This window comes from Corvus brachyrhynchos, unplaced genomic scaffold (assembly GCF_000691975.1).
Source record: "Corvus brachyrhynchos isolate BGI_N302 unplaced genomic scaffold, ASM69197v1 scaffold11, whole genome shotgun sequence".
NCBI lineage: Eukaryota > Metazoa > Chordata > Aves > Passeriformes > Corvidae > Corvus > Corvus brachyrhynchos.
This window is the reverse complement of record NW_008236965.1, coordinates 989,708-1,001,403: the sequence shown is the minus strand read 5'-3', so window position 1 is coordinate 1,001,403 and position 11,696 is coordinate 989,708. Positions and strand designations below refer to the sequence as shown.

The 11,696-nt window shown below is 39.6% G+C and overlaps 1 protein-coding gene across 1 annotated transcript in view; it reads left to right on the top strand.

The window, feature by feature from the left end:
* Window positions 1-6: 6 nt before the first annotated feature.
* The window catches only part of IL1RAPL1 (interleukin 1 receptor accessory protein like 1), a 694,687-nt gene continuing 682,997 nt past the window's right edge, over window positions 7-11,696 (top strand). The window contains exon 1 of the mRNA XM_017728403.1: window positions 7-112. The gene's annotated coding sequence lies outside the window, so the exon portion shown is untranslated. The remainder of the gene's footprint in view (window positions 113-11,696) is intronic.

Below are 11,696 nucleotides of genomic sequence, written 5' to 3'. Positions count from 1 at the left end.
CTGAGCCCCAGGAGTAAACACGGGGCTTCTCCGGCCGACTGCGCAGTGTGGTGACCGGCACTCGCCTCGCTGACTGATCGCACCGGAGGAATATTTCGGGAGACTCCTGTGGGTAAGGTCATTTTATACAGGCAAAAGCCCGGCATTGCTAAACTTGGTGGCGGGTGACTGAAATGGGCACTGCTCCAGCCGCTATTGGCAGTTGAGTGGAATAACTGCAGTAGGTCTTCTGGTGAGTGCTTTTTGCGATAAAAAAAAAAAAAAAAAAAAAAAAAAAAAAAAAAAAAAAAAAAAAAAAAAAAAAAAAAAAATATCTCATCCCTCTGTATTCATGCACCCTCTGGATTTGGGAGAGTACTGTAAGAGCAAGGAATCTTTCATTTTCCCTCTTTTTTTTTTTAATTTTTTTTTTTTTTTATTTTCCTGGTTGTAATATATTTGACTGGAAAGGGTATGTGACAGTAAAGAAGCTCTCTGTGATGGAATCTAATTAATATGAGATCGGATCCCATCCTCTGCTTAAATAGATGTTTCCAACTCTGTACAGCGTTCTGCTGCATTTCATAGCTGCAATAGAGGTAGAGAAAACCTGCTTTTCAAGTTGTTAAACTTTAAGGTGGTGGTCCTTATTGATCGTGGTACAATGCACTGGTGCTAAAGGGGTTAAATTGCACTGGTAATTTGGGATTACAACTGTTCCTGTAAATCCTGCAAGGAAATTATGAAGTGAGGGGCGGTAAGGACAAAATCCCCTCAGCTTCATAGTAGAGAAATACCATAAATGTCACTAGCCTGAAAATCTCTCATCCAGCTACTCTTACAAAACATCTTTTTTTACCCAATAACTTACCTACTGAAACCTCGGACCACGTGTATGGGAATTGGAAGATGTGCAAACAGAGATGCTATCTTCGGTATTTCATACATACATACATACATCTGGCTGAGGGACTGTGTGGGAATTCATTCCTGTTACTTGTGGTGTGAAGCGAGACGGAAGAAAAAGAAAGATCGTCTTCTTAAGAACAGTAGCGAGTGAGGGAAGCACTTCAGCCTTTAAAGATTTAAAGGGATCTGAGCAATGCACATTGGTAATCTCTCTCTGCAAAATCAGTTCTGATAAGAGGGAATGGGGGAAGGTTGAGGGAATCGATAGTGATGACGTTGTGCAGTGCAATACACTGCAATGCTAAAGTTACATAGTGTGTGCGAAAATATGTACCCTTATATACTGCTGGTGAGTTCATGCATAATGGATGGAGGAAGATATGCAGATCTGTCTGTAGGAAGATGGATGTATTTGTGCAAAGACGGCGATTATGTAACTTGATTACATCAGTGGCATCAGTCGCCGATAGTGGAATAATATGCTCCTATAGCGTATCGATCACTTGGGTTAACTTTGTAGCGCTCCCGGTAGCGAGGGATGGAGACCTGGGCAGAGGAGGGGAGATCCTTGCTCAGCTCCTGACAAGGGGTTTGCCTCTCGCAGGCTGCCTTTTGCATCAGCATGCTGCTGGCGGAGTTTCCCCGGGACAAGGAGTTCACGGAGGAGGAGGAGGAGGCTGCCGAGGCGCTGGTTCAGCCACACCCGGGGAGAGGCTCCCGAAGAGCCCCTGCAAGGCTGCACAATGGTCCCATTGAGCAGCCCGGGCTGCGCGCTGCTCGGCAAGGTCACACCGCAACCTGGGACTGGGGTGCATGGCAACAGCTGAGCGGAGGAGGAACAAAACCCAAATTAAAATTGATCCTCCTCCTCTCCCCTCGCCGTCGCCTACCTCCAAGCACGGCATTCTGATGACCTCTCTCCCAGTGCTCAAGGCAGAGCTGGTGCCGCTTCGCCCGGGTGTGTGCGGCGCCCAGCACAGACAGCGTTGTGTCTCTCTCGGTGTGAGCAGTGACTGCTCACAGCTTTCGCAGGGTGCTGCTTCAGTATGTTACAATACAGCGTGACTGACGTGAGAAAAAAGTATTGTCAGATACAACAGCTTCGTACACCTGTTACATTTACAGGAACCTAAAAGGTGATCCATTAGCACATTTCAAGCATCTTAGAAGTGAGTAGGTGAAGAGCAAAGGTGTAACAGGAGTCCCATTTGTTTAACTCAGACTTTTTCGGCAAATTGTGCTCAAAGATAGCAGTGTCAGGATATGCCTACATGCCCCTTTTAGAATCCTGAATCACTTTTCCTATCTGTTCAGGGGGAGGGGAAGAGCACTCCTTGAAGACAGATAAACTCACAAAGGCACTGCTGAGGGCCCATACCTCTAACAGATGCATTTTTTGAAAAATGTAAGCCTGATGAAATCTTAGCTGAAATGAGTGATCTTATCATCACTGACCTGTGTCCTTCCCCACTTCACTCTGAATTCATTCTAGCAAAATGTCACTAAAATACTTTTCAGTTGAGAGGAGGTGAGGGCAGAGTGGGTTTTACATCTCTTGATAAACATGATCTTCACATACCTACTAGATTTAATGCACTATCAAACTCACAGTAATTTTATCCTACAGCAGCCTGAAAAATATTTTTTTTCTGCTTCCCTGAAAACATCAGTATTTTAAAGTTGGTTCAGCATTAGTTCATGACTGTTTTCATATTTCTGGAGGATAGGTCTGGGCAAGTGCTAAAAAATCCTGCTAATGCAGTTTAGAGTTTGGCATTCATCTAGTATCTGAGTAAACTGGAAAAAAAAGGATATGAAGTTAACTCTGTTTCCATCCTTCAGGGGTCAGAATAACACTATGGCAACTCCTATGCATTGCTACAGCTCTTATAATTTTCAGAAATGTCCATTGCATACTCTGTTCTGCCTCACATAATTACAGGCATGCTCTTTCCATTGATTCCTTACCAGACCCCTTGTGACACACAGGCTACATACCTGTGCCACCCATCTTAAAGGAAAGCACAATTGTCTCCAGAAGGTGTTATAAAACTGGTGCTGTAGAGGAGTAGGCACTGACAGTGTGGGAATGTATCACATGATACATGTAAAGTGGCATGCAGCATGCAAGGATTTGCAAATTCAGGACAATAGAGAGTGGTAAGCCACCCAGTTTATTTCTAGATTAATTTTATTGTTGTAGTTAGCAATGGCCACTTGGTAAAAATAGAGTGTTTCAGCTCCAATGAAATATCTGTTCAGTTTGCACCAAATATAGCTTTTTCAAGAGGAAACTTTCCTTGCTGAAGTAAAGCTGTAAATCACTCGGACAAATGAAGAGAAAATGTGAAGAGAAATATTTACATAAAACATTTCCAGGCTCCAAATCGCAGACCACTGAAAGCAGTGAGAGTTTGGCCACCCACTCCTCGCTATTGCTGGAGAGCTGGCTGTTAAAGAAAACAGCAGTGCATGAAGAATAATCTCAGTGCCTTCCTCTGAAAGAGCAGGCTTCTGACTGTCATTGTCACTGAAGACAGTAGACTTGTTTTACTGCTGATAAGAAAATTTGAAACATACAAGACAGATCTTAATGAAGCTTTTTTACTATTCAGTGATAGTCTTGTAATGTATTCAGAGTGCTTTCTGTGGCCATTATGTTGAACCCATGTATTAGGGAAAAAAAAAAAGTATAATCAACGGAGGTTTTCCTTCAGTGTATTTGCACTTATAGAGAAGTGTTTGGATATACTTCTGTGTTTCATAACAGCTGTGATCTTTAGTGGCTGGGAATAATTTTATTTTTATAGTTCACACGGCATGATAATATATGGCAATTGAAACATGAAGCTGTGATTAATATGATTAAAAACTAGCAACTTATCTAGTGGTGCTGAAGTTGTAAAGTTTAATTTTAGAGGCACCATTTGCACAGCTATAGGTAAGGTTGTGTCAGCATTTCTATTATAAACCTCTATCCTGTTTCCATCCCTTGTGTCAGGGGTCTATGAAATAAGAAGAATTCACAGTAGAGACCATAATGGCTGTGTTAGGTTACTGTCATGGCCTGTCAGGTCAGTAATCCATGTATTTCTTTAAGTCTTTATGTGAATGTCTACAGCAGCACCAAAGCAGCCATTATGCTCTATCAATTCAAGTGTATACTTTTAATTTAAAATGTAATTAAATATGCAGTGATGGACCACAGTGACTTAGTGACTTAGGAGGGATCATTTAACATATCATTTTTTATGCACTTTCATGTCGTTTTCATACTCCTAAAAGAAAAACAGATGAAATACACCAATTAATTTTATTTGTGACAGCTTAAAATTAATTTACATTTAGGTGAAAACTCCTTTGGGGGTGGGGAGGAAGGAGAGAATAATGAAGATGAAAACTTGTGGGTTTTTAATGTTAATATTCAAGCTTTGCATAGGTAGTCACATATGGAACTCCATCCTGCAGAAAGGGAAAATCCTGTGTCATTTGCCAAAGCTCAGTAAGACCAGGGCAAGGAAATCAGGTAGTGCTGGTTCTCTGTTTTAACATTGAGTACTCTGCTTTTCTAGGTCTCACTGTACCTGTGTATTATAGGCACTCCTAGGTCATTCCATGGTGTTATGCAGCACAGTATTTATGCCTCAATAACTAGGTCTGAACAAACGAACCAAGCGCATCAGTCTTACTGCTTTATGTGCTTTAAAGTTTCATGTTTATAGGAACAGCACACAGACAATAATCCTTTGATGGTTGTAGCATCAACTACAGCATTTACTCACAAAGATTTTTAAATTGGGATGAAATAGGAGAAAGGGAGAACATGAAAACATTTAGATTTTTGCCAATGAAGTAGATATTCTTTCCATTTTGTTTTTTACTTCTGGGAATAATTTAGGAAATGCTCAGTGTAGCTTATGAAAAGAAATACAGAAACCTAATTCATGTGTTGAGAAGACCATCTCTACAAATATATACAATCAGCAGGTAGACAAGGGGTAGTGGTGTCAAAGTTTTCTGTTCTCTGGTGCTTCAAAGCTGTCCACAGCGAATAGAGCATGGTGAAAGAGGAAGAAGATGGAGACTGCAGAGTGGGTTAAAATGGGGGCAGAAAAGCTTGTAAATGTGCAGACAATGGTGAAGTATCTTCTCTATCTTCAGAGATGGACTATATTTCTATATTCCTCTTGTCTGTTCTTTACTAGTGATACCCAGATGCTTAAAGTTATTGCAGTTCCCAACTCCCAGTGCTTGATTTTGTTTTGTTTTTTTTCAGAATCCTTAAAGTCTTCAGTGCAAGGGCCATCACCTTTTTGTTTTCATGCCTGTTTCCAGTCACGCAATGAGACGGTGATCTCTCAGTTGAGGCAATTTGAGGTGCTTCTCCATAAAATAATAAATGAATGTCAGGAACATGAGAGAAAGAATGTTTTCTGTTAAGTGAAAAGACTGAAAAGAAATGGCCAAAAATTTAAGAAAAGACTGGTAATTTCCAGAAATCAGACTTTCCTCTGACAAAGTACAAACTTTGGAATTTTCAACAAAAATCTCACAGTTCTCTTGCAAGACTGGCAGGGGTACTGACTGACTTACAAAGTTAGTGCCACTGCTGTGTAAAAACTCAGTAACTCAGTTTCCCCTATTAAATTCACTTAGTAATGTGTGCTTGGAGAGTCAGTAACAATTTCTTCTTAATTCCAACCAGAAGTTTAGACTGTTTCAGGGAAAATGAAGTCATAGTAATGTGCATCCGTTGTCATGTGCAAGGAAAGGCTTCTGCTGGTGGTTAGGAGTGATCTTAACCAGCTGTGACCTGTCTGAGTTCCCATACCAGTTGCCTCAGACTGAGAGTTGCTGTGCCTGAGTGCTGTAAGGGACCTGCACGTACATTTGTTCCTGCCTACATCCATTTGACAGTGCACCTTTACTGGTTTTGACTCTGAGCTCAGATCATATGCCTCAGGGATAATTCCTACACCAAGATCTGTTGGTATGATGGAAGCCTTGGGATAGAGCCACAATGTCTGCACAGGAATGTGTTTGGCCAGGATGCTTTTGTGTGGCACTGATCCCTGGCAGCAATTTTAGCCATGTGTCTGTCAGGTTGCTGCTCAGTGCACAGAATTTCAGGATGGCAGCAGAGCACAGCTGTTACCATACAGCACCTTGGCATTCTGCATCTTCGACTTTCCTTTAATGCTTTCTGGCTGTCTCCTCCCACATTAAAACTTTTTTTTTCCTCCCCCCCAGAAACTCCTTTGCTCATTTTAGAATGGCATAAGTGGAAATGCATGGCATTTCCTTTCCAGAAAGTTGTGCATGTGATGGAGATATGTGTGTGTATCAATCTGTCAATAAGATCTGCATGTTCAGTATACACAGAGTTTTTTTTGTTCAACATCTTTCACAAAACAGACAAGGCCTGTGAACTTCCTACTACACATTTCTTTGGAGGTTCCATAGCTGAAGGTGGTGTGCTTACACCAATGTTAAATCAGGCTGGCTGATTCATACTGTCTTTCTGCACATACCTGTATATTAAGTTATCATAGAATCATAGAATATGCTGATTCGAAGGAGACCCATCAGGATCATTGAGTCCAACTCCTGGCCCTGCACAGGACTCCTCAAGAGTCACACTATGTGCCTGAGAGCAGTGTCCAAACACTTTTTGGTCTCAGACAGGCTTGGTGCTGTCACCAGTTCCCTGGGGAGCCTGTTCTGGTGCCCAACCACCCTCTGGGTGAAAAACTTTTTCCTGATACCCAACCTAAACCTTCCCTGACACAACTTTAGGCCATTTCCTTGAGTCCTGTCACTGGTCATAAGAGTGAAGAGATCATTATTGTCACCTCCTCTTCCCCTCATGAGGAAGTTGTAACTGCAATGAGGTCTCCCCTCAGTCTCCTCCAGGCTGAACAGACCAAGTGACCTCAACCCCTCCTCATAAGGTTTCCCTTCTAGACCCTTCACCATCCTTGTGGCCATACTTTGGATACTCTCTAATAGCTTCATGTATACTTTCAGAGATTGTTTCTGTAGCTGGTCACTAGAGGAGAATTATGCACATGTACACATGCACAAATACAGATACTTACTTATGCCTGTGCACACATATGCCTTTACCTGTGCACTTACATACATGCCCAGAGGAAGACTGAGAGCAAGCCATAAACGGGAAATACTGTAGTTTTTTCTTATGCTAAATGTAGGAAAACAAGCATCATTCAAAGAAGCCATGAGACAGTAGCTGTGTTTTAAGGTTGATCTAGTATTTATTTTTTGAATGGTCTGTAAATACAGCATGTTTGAAGACAACACAAATGTATTTTGGAATGTCAAAGCAGAAACATACTTTGAAAGGACTATCAAAGGGCTACATGGTATCAAATGTAATTTTAGAAATCTACATGGTAAAACTTTGGAAGATACAATCTAAATGTTTCCCGTATATCTCTCCTGACAGAACAACAGATACTATCAAAAGTCTCTTGCCCCTTGTTGTAGAAAAGGTCAACTGGGTATTTGCTCAGTTTATAGTAGAAGAAAGTTTATATATACATATTATCAAAGAAATGTAAAATTTTGTGTAGTATTTCTTGTATAACACTCAGCAACGCTTCACTCTCATGCTCAGTATGAATAATATGTCTGCCTTTGGTCACTTCTTATCCAGAAACCTACTAAGAAAGAAGAAAAGACCAGAGAATAACAGCAAAAAAAAAAAAAAAAAAAAAAAAAAAGTCTTCCACATGAAAAGATTCCCATCTGAAGAAAGAGAGGAAGGTTTTGTTTTACTCAGAGAAAAGAGGAAGATACAATATGGAAAAACAGGTGATGCAGGGGTATTGAAGGCTATGGAAAGATACTTTGGGTTATCTTAAATATTGTTTTCCTGATGACCAATAAAATTTAATTGTGGAAAATGAAAAATGAGTAAAGGAAAGCACTCCTTTACATAGCTCGTTCAAATCCTTTGTCTCCTATGGACAAGGATACAGTGAAGAGAAAGCTCTAATGGATTAGAATATCTTGATAAAAACAAGATTTTGAGATGTTGCATTACAGTAGATACCTAGGTAAGAAGATTATCAGGCTGTGTAATAGACAGTTAGAAGGCTGTCTCGATGTGTACTCCAGTTATGGTGTAATCAGTGGATGTATGTGTCTGTGATTTCTGAAGTGTTAAAGGATGCTTCTTCCAGAGGATTTGTCCCTGGCTTCCCTTGGAGGTCTGCTATCTGACTAGATGGACTGTGTGTTCTTCAGACTGTAGTTCTTCACTCTCTGTTCATTTTACCAACCCAGCAATTGTGCTACTGCTTAATAAAGATTTTTTAATGTTGACTGAACAACCTAATTTTGCTGTTCAAGTCCTCATTACTAAAGTCCTGGTCCAAAACACAGTGATGGAAATGGAACGAGGCCTACTGCACTCTGTAGATATTGGATCTATCTCCAGCTTTATCATCTAATTTCCTCATTTTTGTTTTTTTCTGTGGAAAAAAACCCTCATACTGCTTATGTTTAATAGAGTAACATAGATTAGAAAAAGAAAATCTTGTAAACTTTAACAGAATCCAATAAAGCTTTACTACATCATTGATAGTACAAACAGTCATTAATTTTCATCATTAAAGGGTATGCAAACCCCATATATTGTTTATTCAGGGAAAGGAATGTCTAGTTTCTTAAAAGGTTGTAACACCACCCCTGGTCTCAAGTACTTTCAGTTGCTGTGATGGAAAACTCGTAAAGATTGTTAAAATCAATCACTAAAAATATATTTAGTGATTATACAGTGTAAGTGTACATCCTGAGCTAGTTCCTTCTAAAAAATTGTCAGGTTAATCAAAATACAGATAGGTTTCAGTCTTTAGTTAGTTTAACTTATCCTCCTTCATACTGCTTCTTCAGTCCTTCGTATATGTAAAAATGTATCATATATTTATTATATATAATATCGTATATTCTGTCAAAGAACAGTCTCATGACTCAATGGACAGACACTCTACTTCTACTTATGGCTGTTCACTTAAAGGGGACCTTCCTTAATTACTGTTTTCTCTTGATTTTGTCCATTTGTAGTATCACTTAATGCTTAAGACTTCCATGTTTGCTAATGCAATGAATGTCTTTTATTTCTTTGGTGTTTAAAATCAGGCCCTTTCACTAGTTCCAAATATTGCTACTCTGTAAAAATTCGCTGAATTTGTCCATACTTCAATTTCTTGTCTCTAAACACTGAAAGACATAAACACATTCTGCCTTCTTGTATTTTTTAGTGTTTCATCTATTTATAATATAAACTCTCTGCTTAATATTTCTATTTTATTGTCTATGAAGTAGGGTTAGAGAAAAAGTTAATGTCAATTTCTTCTTCCTACCTCAGTGGAAATTCAATTTTTTGCCAGCTCTTGGAAATCATAGAAAGTATTTCCATTCTTCCAGCCTCCAGAAAAGAAGTAATTTCCATGTTGGTTGGAGGGTGGATTTTTTAATATATTTTATTTATTTAGCACTTATATTTTGGGAGGATTGAATCAAAAGGTGCCATTTTAGACATAAAATTTTAATGAAAACATTTTCTGCTCGGTAGAAAATTAATTGGGGAAGATATTTTCAGAGTACTTTATGCAAGTTCTTAGCAGAACAGGACTCTCAGCTAAGGTCCTTAGATGCTAAATAATACAAATATGAAAATAGTACTGTGAGTCATACTACTGGGGGTGGCTGGGTCAGCTGCCTGTTTCCTAAATACTAATCAGTCTTTTTAATTTGAGATTACTTCACTATTCATCTTCTTATTTTACCCTGTTGCCTGAATTATTTGTATATAAAATATGGATGGTCATGAATCAAAGGTAGCTTGTGGTTTTCATTTCTACCAGGGTTCTGGTGTAACCCACCTGGTTAACAGAACAAAAATGTTAATAGTGATAGGGCTTTCTGGTTTTGATGCTGAACTTTGACTCTGTGTTTGCTCTTATTCATCAAACCTTAATCCAGTGCCCGGGGAGTTGTGGGAAAGGCTGCTGTTGGTCTCACAGTGTGTAGTGAATTAGATTTGGGAATTTTAAAATCTTAGCAGCAAGGTTCTCATATTTCATGCAGTGCATTTGCCTGTCGGCACAGAGCCATCACTGGCTGCATGCTCGCAGGTACTGCCTGCCTTCCAAAGAGCAGCTTTCCCAATGGGAAAGCAGGAGCAGGGCAGCTCCTGTATCTCTCTGGGAGACAGTCCCAGAGGTGAAGGGATCTTGGGTTTCGTACATGAAACCTTTGCTGTTTTTTTCAGGTCTTGTTACTGGAATTGACAAGCCATGCTCAGTGCCATCCTTTGGGCTAATTCCAGCTGACGGCTTTCGACCAGGGCTGGACCGCAGAGCTCCGCGGTGACGCCGGCGGCATTTCCCCCTCACAGCAGGAGTGCCCCAGCCAGCGGGCTCCGTGCCTGGCACAACCTGTCGCCTGGAGACTTGTGGTTTCCATAGCTTTGTTTAATAGAAGACATTTTTGTCTGCTCTGAAGATACTCGTGTTTGCTGATTTGGAATAATATTAAGTCAAGCAAGGGTAAACCGATTTCACACAGAATCTCCTGTCAGAGCTCTGTTTCGTCAAGAATAATGCTAGAGTAACTCCAGTGAAGTTGTTTCATTTGGCTTGCCAGACTGAGTCCAATGTGAACCTTCAACATAGATATTATTGCATTAATTTTAATGAATAAAGATCACAGACTTATTTAATTAACATAGCAAAAACCATTGTCAGCCAGCAAAGACGTTATATTGCACAGCCACTCTAATGCAATCACAAGAGTATACTTTATGGCTATGAGAATATAATTTTCTTGTTAAAAACCTTTGATGTTTCTTTAAATATATAAAAATACAGGAAATGTGTAAATAAGGCTTGCCAGCCATCTGAAATGCCTCGTATTAAAATGAATCTTTTAGCTTTAGTTTGTGTTTATTTTGATGGGTTTCAGATAATACTGATGTATATATACAAGCATATATATAAATATAAGTAGAGGTATGAATGTATATACACACCTTTTGTTATAAAATCATAGGTGTTAATATTGAAAATACAACCATTATGTCAACTCTCATATGTTATTTTTGCCATTATTTTTTATCATTTTATTTGCACAGTTACGGGCTGTTTAACCACTAGGGTTTTACTTTTCTTGTGCTTTCGTGCCTGGTCCAACTCACTGCTAGACAGAAAATGCTCCATTAATTTGTTCTTAGGGAATTCAAGAGCACTGTATTGGAGGTTTGCCTACTCCACCAGGACCCACTGCGCAGTCTAACCTGCGTGTCTGGTTTAGACCTACACAGGTTTTTCCATCCAAGCTCCTTCATGCATTACCACAGGAGCTGGTTCAAAGTTTCTGGAAGTCAAGGAGTCAAGAAGCCACGAGTCACCTGAATGACAGTATCTTGACATGTGCAAGACAGGCTACTGTCTCTGTGCTAGTCCTGAATTCATAACTCAGAGGGAGTCTGCGTTTCATAATAGGGGAAGCTGTGGGCAGTGCATCTCAGAGTTTGGCAGGAGCTGCTTGCTGTGTAGCTGTGTAGCTGGCTTTAGATTACTGCTGGAGTCAAGATTTTAACATATATTTTGGTGTGTTTTATCCCACAGTGATACAGAGTATGAAAACCATTGCTTAAAAGTTTTATATATATATATATATACACACACATATATATATATATATACACACATATATATACACACACACATATATATATATATATGTATATATATAGGTAAAAGCTAGACTGTGGTTTATCT